Raw genomic sequence first — 7,431 nt, 5'->3', positions numbered from 1 at the left:
TGCCACCGCTGCTGCTGCTGCTGCTGCTGGCGGCACTGGTGCTCAGGGGGATTTTGAGGATGTATGTATGTCTCTGTGTTTGTGTGTGCATGCGTATACAAGTCAGCCAGAAGCAGCCAGATGAACTCTCCTCATGACTGGTTTTACAGCAGCTGGTTGGGGATGCAGGTGTGGGAATGCTTCTCCTGGTGCCTGAGGCAGAAAGGCCAGTGTCCCTTAAGGAGCCGAGTGTCAGAGATCATGTCCTGGGCACGTGTGTGTGTGTGTGTGTGTGTGTGAGCAATTGAGAGGAGAGAGAAACAGCTGTGTGTGTGTGCAAAAATTGTGCAAAAATGCATGTGTCAGTTCTGCTGACATCACTTAGCCAACCCTGCTGCTGCTGCTCTAAAACTTGTCTTTGTTATTCAGAGCTCTTCATCTGACATGGTAGCTGCCTGGAAAATGTGGAGGTAGCATTCCTGCCACACCTGGGCTGGGACGCAGGCATGGACACACACCCACATACACACACACCCACACACCCATTCTCAGCTGTTTAAGTCTTTGCTCGTACAGCAGCTCAGGACTCTTGGCCCCTGCTCCCTTACAAAGCCAGCTGGGCACAGGGATGAGTGGGATACCAGTGCTCTCCCTCCCAGGTCCCAGGATCACAGGGTTTTCTGGCTGCAGGAGTGCAGGAGGGGGTGAGATACAGCTCCCACTGTGTGCGCAGGAGCACCCTGTCCCTAGCTGGCTCATCTGCTTCACATGTATTTGCATGGGGCAAGGCTGGCCAAGAGCAGGGCATTCTGTAGGCTCCACTTTGGAGGTTGGGGAAGCTCAGGGTAGGAGGGAGGGGAAAGTAGAGGAACCTCTTGGGTGGGTGGGTGTTTGGGTGGAGGGGAGTTCAGTGTGGGGAAACAGGGGAGAAGCCCCCAAGGGCCTGACCTGCAGCCCAGCTGAGACTCCTGTTGACTTGTGGGAGCTTTGGATCATCCTGGAAAACACTGAGGGAAAGGCAAGTTGAAAGGTGGAGAGCTGAGTGTGCTTGGCCACAGGGGCTGGAGCTGCCAGGTTTGGTTGAATCACAAGGACATGAGTGGTGATGGGAGGAGGGGGAAGGGGAAAGTGTGCTATGGGGAGCCCCCTCACCCCACAGGACAGCCACAGCTGCTCGCAGCTCCCTGGCTCCATTTGCAAACAAATATAAGCAAGCCCCACTGCAAAAGAGCTGCAGGCAAGTCAGGGGTAGGTGTAAAAAGGGCCATTAAGAGGGCACTTCCCAGGGTTCCACCCTGGATAAAGCCCCAGGGACCCCCAAACCCCCTGAGTAAGTCAAGCATGCCTCCCTCCGCTGGCTGTCTGTAGCTGACAGCTGCCTGACAGGGGACAGAGTAGCAGGGGAGCCATGTGCCAGGCAACCAATGGTGGTTGCCGCTCGGCTGGATTCACTGCCCTCTGCAGCTTTTGGCATGGTGGGAGCTTGCAGGAATGACCCCAGGCTGCTGGCCTGGCCACTGCAGGCAGACTTTGTGCCCTTCCCCCTCCCCTGCCCCCATTAAAAGAGTGAACTGGGATTTTGTTCGCTCCTAGACCAGCTAGGTCCACTTAGATAAACCTGCATAAGGTAGTTCAAATCCACCTCAGGCTTTTTGAATGTCTGTACATAGTCTTGGTGAGACAGCCAAAGACATCTCAACAGAGGTTGAATTAAGATTGCCAACCTAATTTTGTTTTTGATGTAAACTCAGCTTGGAGTTTTTCATAAATGTTAAAACACATTTACTGATCATACATTGCATAGTCCCTATAAATACTGTTAGCTACAACTTCGAATAGACAGGTGTTAAAATAATTTGGGATGTTGTCCATAAAAATAACGTACTTCAAAATGAGGTGGAGTATCTGAATATCCAAATATGTTGACTGCCCATAAAAAATGTTTTAGAAAACTCCAAATATTCAAAACAAAAATTCTGAGTTTATTTTTTAAAATGGAATAACGGTCAAGGACTAAACAGTATGAAGAAAAATGCCAAGACTGCCAACTGACAATTAAGACAATAAGATTGCCACTTATATCAGTGGGCAGCAAATTAGTGCTATTTAGGTTTGAATGTTGCAAAAATGAATTAGCTTGGTAGGTACTCTACTCAAGTGATGAGAATAGCTTTATACATAAGGTAAGGGCAACCAGAATGATGCAAGAACTGGGAAATAGATGTTCAAGTAGACCAAATGTATCCACCTTGTTTTCCTGGAAAATAAGAGGTGGTAATAACTGAATATTATTTAACGGGATGCTATTATAAAAAGGTTTGTGGTGATTTTATGAGTAAGTTGAATTGATTAGAACATTTCTGAAGAGGAGAAAGTCATATTAAAGTCTTGAAGCAGCTTATGAGTTGAAACATAGAGCAACTGATTTATTAAATGATGCAAATTACCCCAAAATATTAGGGCCTGGTACACCACAGTCTTGATGATTCTGTTGTTATTTTTATCTGCCATGGTGAAATGCAGCACATTTTTGGTTTGGCAATTCTTTTCCCATACCCACTGTCCTTAGTGACATTTACACAAAGGGTATGGTCATGGAGAATGGAAAGAAAGAGGAACTGGAAATACCACACTAAGTGTGAAGTAATTCTACTTTTGTAGACAAAGAAGTTCTATAACAAGTGGACAGCTTGGTTTGGTTCTCCTTTTACCCTATAACACACACATGGATAAGCCTCTACAATAAATAAGAGAAGGAACAATGCTTTTAGGCATGAAATGAAAAATAAGCTAATGGACAAAAATATGGCTGCAATACTTTTAAAATTACTTCAGAATTTGACTCTTTGATATTAGGTCAGCAGTGCAGGGGAGGGGAGGGAGGAAGATCAACTTATCTGTACTTTGAAGGTTATTCTCTGGAGGAATCTAAAGAATAGTCAACTGGAGGTTGATTAAAAGAAATAATCTTTTACATTTTTTCCCCCTCTTTCAGGTTTTATTACCATCCAGCTTAACCTACCAGAGTGATAAGATGTTAACAACAGAAAAATGAAGTAGCCATGTCAGATGTCAATTTAACTGTGGAGCTGTAAAAGAAAGATGAGTTATCCAGTGCATCACAGGTCCCTGAAAACAATGTTTTCACAGAAGCCATCCTGTGCCCTTTTTCCATTTCAAAGTTTTGGACTGAACTACATGTTTTATATCAAAGAGGTGCTTTCAGCCTTCAGCTGTTCCTTTTGTTCAGGTAGGAAATTGTCTCTTTCCTTTAAGAGCAGGTTTTCTGGACTGAATTTCCCTTGCAGTTCAGGACAGTTAACCACAGGAGGCTTGACCACAGGTTAAAAATAGATGTTGCCGAATGAAACAAATCAGATGAGTGATGGTACAGTTGATCTGCTTCACTGGTTGAAACACGTTGCCTGTTGCCCCACCCTTGTGAGCACCCTGCTTTCCCTGTGGGTTTCACTGAGTAGGTGATAGGGGGTTTTGCAGATCTGGTTGAGCAGGGGAAAGTGCCACAGAGGTAACAGAAGTCCACAACAATAAAGTAGCAGCCTATAACCACCTTTTGTTGTACCACTGATTTTCCGTCCATGTGGTGCAACAAAGGGTATAAACATCTATCCCTCAGCATTAGGAACAGGCACAAATTTTTATAGCAGCACAAATGACATGTCAGGTGAAGTCTGTTTCAATCCAAGTTTTCCTCATTGATAACGACAAGGTAGATCAGTAACCAGGTCATTCACCAAGCAGAGAACCACTTATTTTAAGTCAAAAGCATTATGGAGATAACATCATAAAACAATAAACTGACTTTACACATGCTGGCTTACAAAGTATTGCCATCAACTTCATGGGATTATGGTAGTTTTACACAGCAGGCCAATGGCAGATCCAGGAGAGTGAGGCAGTGCGATCATACACCCTTTAACTGTGAGGTATATATAAAGTAAGCTCTGAGCTCATTGTCTCATCAACACAGGCTTATGTTGGAGCTCTGCATGCACATTGAACTCTAAGCTCACCAACTGATTGGAGCTAGCCATGGCCAGAGCCATCACTTTCACATGGCTTCAAGGCTCATGGGTGGGCACCAATGGTGTTCAGCCTCCATCCTCCACTGAATTTAGTGAAACAGGAAAAGAGGGGATGAGTGGTGGCAGTACTGGCTTTTCAGGTTCTGGAGCTGCAAAAAAGTGATGACTCCCACCAGAACTTGTGCTGATATGCTGGTAAGGTACATTGACCAGGTAGTGAGCTTAGAGCTCACATGTGCAGTCTAGCCACATGTGGTCTCACCCCAGTCCTGGATCTGTTGTTGCACAAAGCTATTTTCCTTTGTTCCAGTTGTCTCTGTGCCTGTACTTAATGTTTAGGGACTTACCAAATTCATGATATCACCACTTTTGCAGAAACTCATAATTTGGTATGCCCCCATGAAAAATCAAGCAAGAAAACAGTAGCGAACCAGTGGGGGGTGGAGGTGGGAAAGGAAGCTTCTGTGCCTGCAAACACAATGGTGGGGAACCTTGGTGTCTTGGAACATGAGGGGGAGGGCCATAGTTACCAAGGGGTCCCAGAAGTCCCACTGCTCCCCAGAGATTGACAGGTGACCACCTCTTAATCTCTGGGGAGGGGCAGGATCTTTCGGGCCCCTCAGTCAGAGGCATGGGGGGGCCTGCCCCACAAAAATGGTGCCTAATGGTGCCAGAGAATTATGAAATCTGGAACTCGCTTCTGTGAAGTAGGTAAGCCCCTATTGATGTTGGTTCATATCTTTCTCTTTCAACCCTTTACCCACTTCTGTTTCATCCCTTGAACCAGAACAACTACATGCAATTTCCTCCTGGGAAATAGACTTATCTGTCTTAGGACTCCACCATGAACAGCCAGATACCACCTAAAACATTGATAAGGTTGGGGTTTTTAAATATTTTTAATATCTAATTTGTCCAGAGCATCTATTATACCTGATCATATTTCAATTTAATAGTCATTTGAAGTTTCCTTTCATAGTTTCATAGTGAAAGTTTTGTTTCTTCCCAGGTCTCATGTCCATCAATCCATTTTGCTGTTTTTATGTTTGCTCTCTTGGAAAATACATTCAGCATGCATGACTGTAAATGATGACATAATGTTGCTCAAATTAAATAAAAACAATTTAGTTTTGTAATACCACCAGAAAATGTGCTCTGGGACACTGAGTTATTACCATGGGTATTGCAATTACAATTAGAAGCTGCCTATATTTGTGTGAAAACTGATGCCAATTTTTTTTTTTTTTAAGATCTGGCTTTAGAAAAAATGAAAAATGCAGCAATGACTTTTTCAGAAGTACTTAAGTGACTTAATGAGACCTGGATTTGTGCCATTAAATGGATACTGTGTACTTGTGTCACTTAAGCCACTTGTATAAATACCACTGAAGCATAGGATAGCCAACCTAAAATGCGTATTGAGAGAGACAGATCTAAAACAATAGATGTGGGCACTTAAGGAATTTTTTAAAAGAAAATATATGCAATTTTCTATCCTATAATTTACAGTTGTTAGACCCTGACTCCATGCGGCATCCAATGAGTAGGGAGATGATGGTCCAATTGCTCATGGATCCTGATACTCATTAGCCAGAGTAGAGCAGGGAGCAAACACTAGCACGCATTGTTCATAACAGCTTTATTCAGAATGGAGACAGCTTTGGGCGAGCTCTCTCAAAGACGCACAGTCTGTGAAACTGGGGAAGCAGCACTGAACACTAGTTTTTTTCCCCGCATTTATACACTTTGGTTTATGCTCATTACCATTCATTCTACCCTCACCCCTCCTATGTTCCATGTCTCCTCCCATCTCGAGCTGCACCTCTGTTTACTGTTTGTTTCATTAACATGGAATAGCCTATGCATTTCACTCATTTACATGCCTTTTTGCATGCCTTTAAGCACATGTCTAAGGCCACGAACCTTCTTCCTGTGGTCAATGGGCGGGCTCTGGAGGTTTCTTTACCAATCACCAGTCACCCTTTGCATACGTTTATCTTGGTTACATGTTATCTTCCACATTCTGAGCTGTTTTTCTGTCCCAGGTTGTGCCATCCTCACCCTTTTTGGGCGCCTGTATCTTATCTTGTTCCTTGCTGTAGCTGGCACACAGCACACAGACTTAATTGCAACTTTTTTTTTCCAGAAAAATGGTTAACACAATTAAAATGGTTACCTAACATAAGCACTCATAAACAAAATCTTATATATAAAGCTATATATATCTCACAAAAATACTATTATATGGTTAAAACCTACTTGCCTAAGCATTCGCAAATTTACTTTTAATATATATTGTTCTGCCTTGTGGTCAGCGGCATTGCTGAGGCAGATCAAAGCCTTGTTCCAGCTGCAGGTCCAATGTTCTCCAAAAATCTACATATCCTAACAACATTCTCATAAGAGAGAATTTTTTAATCCAAAAGCTGACACAGGAGTTTCCTGCCCATGAATGTGAAATCTGGAATATGGAATTTCCTAGACTTTTCATGGGGAAAATTACCATTGCTCCCCATTATTCATTCAGTTTATACCCATTGCAAGCATGAATTGTGTTGAACTGCTGTAAGCCTGTGTGACTCAAGTGGATGAACTGCTCTTGGTTTTTTCAGTCTATGCTTACTGTGGACTCAGGAGCTGAGAACAACTGGGGAAACACACTTATTTTTCAGACATGCTAATAGCAGTTTGGCTGTTGCAGTTGGCCTGAAAATGTTGAGCTGAATGCCATGGGTGGAGGGATGGCAGCCAGATGAAGTAATTGCAGAGGGAAGGAATGCAAGAATGAGGGAGGTGCAGATTATTTACAAATAAGACATTAAAAAATATATCCTACCCCTGTAAATTCTTCCAGTCTAATTACCAAGCTCAAAAATATTTTATGCGTGTGGAGAATATATTGAAATTGCACAGGAAATGAGTTTTCTCCACCTGTAGATCTTAATGATAGGAAGCTGCTCTGCTTCATTGTTCACTCCCAGGCACCATTTTACAGAACTCTCTCCCTCCTCTGGTTTATGTTCTTTCCTAGAGAGGAAAGAGTTTGGTTATAATCTACAAGGCAAATCATGCTCCCCTCCACTCCCAAGCCTGCCTTAGTAGAGACAAGGAAGTCAACATTTTTGGTAGTTCAATGCTTCTTTGCTCCTTGTAAGATAGGTAGGAGAGCCTGAGAGCTAGAGTTTTAATCCCATCCCCACCAGATATTTTGAGTGATCCATCACAGTGAACTTGAGAGGGCTCATTCTGAACACAGTACAGAAAAAAAATCAGCTATGTAATGTCTATTGTTCTCTAATTTCTTCCTCACTGCTCTGAAAACCCCCCCATAATCCCAGGTGTCTCATTCTCCATACAAGCAGATGTGAAGGCTCATAAACTTAATTGCAACCTGAAGGAATGAGTT

At 43.3% G+C, this 7,431-nt stretch overlaps 1 long non-coding RNA gene across 1 annotated transcript in view; it reads left to right on the top strand.

The window, feature by feature from the left end:
* Positions 1-6,949, top strand: part of LOC109299265 — a 10,196-nt gene extending 3,247 nt beyond the window's left edge. The window contains exon 3 of the long non-coding RNA XR_002097807.1: positions 6,939-6,949. This is a non-coding gene — a long non-coding RNA (uncharacterized LOC109299265). The remainder of the gene's footprint in view (positions 1-6,938) is intronic.
* Positions 6,950-7,431: the final 482 nt, after the last annotated feature.

The sequence above is a fragment of the Gavialis gangeticus genome, unplaced genomic scaffold (genome assembly GCF_001723915.1).
Source record: "Gavialis gangeticus isolate Ggan-Ray unplaced genomic scaffold, GavGan_comp1, whole genome shotgun sequence".
Classification (NCBI taxonomy): domain Eukaryota; kingdom Metazoa; phylum Chordata; order Crocodylia; family Gavialidae; genus Gavialis; species Gavialis gangeticus.
This window is presented reverse-complemented; position numbering and strand designations above follow the sequence as displayed.